Source organism: Oncorhynchus gorbuscha, unplaced genomic scaffold (assembly GCF_021184085.1).
Source record: "Oncorhynchus gorbuscha isolate QuinsamMale2020 ecotype Even-year unplaced genomic scaffold, OgorEven_v1.0 Un_scaffold_18753, whole genome shotgun sequence".
Classification (NCBI taxonomy): Eukaryota; Metazoa; Chordata; class Actinopteri; order Salmoniformes; family Salmonidae; genus Oncorhynchus; species Oncorhynchus gorbuscha.
This window is the reverse complement of record NW_025760196.1, coordinates 2,172-3,839: the sequence shown is the minus strand read 5'-3', so window position 1 is coordinate 3,839 and position 1,668 is coordinate 2,172. Positions and strand designations below refer to the sequence as shown.

Here is a 1,668-nt window from a genome sequence, read left to right as displayed (position 1 = left end):
TAACCACCACACTACAGAAACTGCTGCTAGTATTATCAGCAAGGAGTAACCCGAGTTTTACATATATTCATCGCACGAATCTGAAATTCCAACATCATGTATTCATGAAAATTCTCTGTTACAAATACGGTACTTACTGGATTGTCATAGAGAACTGTTTCCGCCAGCTTGAACCGGGACCATTCGAGTGTAAAGCAAACTTGATAACTACTAAACTAGAGAAACTGCTGCTGGAATTACTACTGTGTAGTAAACCAAATTGTACAGATATTCATCGCATGAATTCAGAAATTCCAACATAATGCATTTATGAAAATTCTCTGTCACAAATACAGTACTTCTCACATGTGTCAGAGCTCTGTTTCAAAATAAAGGTATTCATGAAGCAACTCATCTCTTTTATAAATACTTACTGCATGTGTCAAAAGGACTGTTTCCACCCGGGACAGGGACTCACGTGTAGAGCAAACATGATAACCACTACACTACAGAAACTGCTGCGCTAACCCGGAGTTTTACATATATTCATCAGCACGAACAACTATTCTCTGACAAATACGGTAACTGGTTTGTCCGTTTCCCGCCCGCTTCGAGGGGACCATTTTAAAGCAAACTTGATAACATAAACTATTACTACTGTGGAGTAAATTCAGATATTAATCGCACAAATTAAATTCCAACATAATGCATTTATGAAAATTCTCTGTTACAAATACAGTACTTCTCACATGTGTCAGAGACCTCTGTTTCCAAAATAAGGTATTCATGAAAGCAACTCATCTCTTTTATAAAAACGTTACTTACTGCATGTGTCAAAAGGATAACCACTACACTATGTTTCCGCCCGGTTTCGAACCAGGGACCTTTCGCTTGTAAAGCAAGCGTGATAACCACTACACTACAGAAACTGCTGCTAGTATTATCAGCAGGAGTAACCCGAGTTTTACATATATTCATCGCACGAATCGAAATTCCAACATCATGTATTCATGAAAATTCTCTGTTACAAATACAGTACTTCTCACATGTGTCAGAGACCTCTGTTTCCAAAATAAGGTATTCATGAAAGCAACTCATCTCTTTTATAAATACGTTACTTACTGCATGTGTCAAAAGGACTGTTTCCGCCTGGTTTCGAACCAGGGACCTTTCGCTTGTAAAGCAAACGTGATAACCACTACACTACAGAAACTGCTGCTAGTATTATCAGCAAGGAGTAACCCGAGTTTTACATATATTCATCGCACGAATACGAAATTCCAACATCATGCATTCATGAAAATTCTCTGTTACAAATACAGTACTTCACATGTGTCAGAGACCTCTGTTTCCAAAATAAGGTATTCATGAAAGCAACTCATCTCTTTTATAAAAACGTTACTTACTGCATGTGTCAAAAGGATAACCACTACACTATGTTTCCGCCCGGTTTCGAACCAGGGACCTTCGTGTAAATCGAACGTGATAACCACTACACTACAGAAACTGCTGCTAGTATTATCAGCAAGGAGTAACCCGAGTTTTACATATATTCATCGCACGAATACGAAATTCCAACATCATGCATTCATGAAAATTCTCTGTTACAAATACAGTACTTCTCACATGTGTCAGAGACCTCTGTTTCCAAAATAAGGTATTCATGAAAGCAACTCATCTCTTTTATAA

General features: G+C 37.9%; 1 non-coding gene across 1 annotated transcript; it reads right to left on the bottom strand.

Annotated features, from left to right (window-relative positions):
* Positions 1 to 1,119: 1,119 nt before the first annotated feature.
* trnav-uac lies at positions 1,120 to 1,192 on the bottom strand. Its single transcript has one exon. It is a non-coding gene; the product is annotated as a tRNA-Val (tRNA).
* Between the last annotated feature and the right edge of the window lie 476 nt (positions 1,193 to 1,668).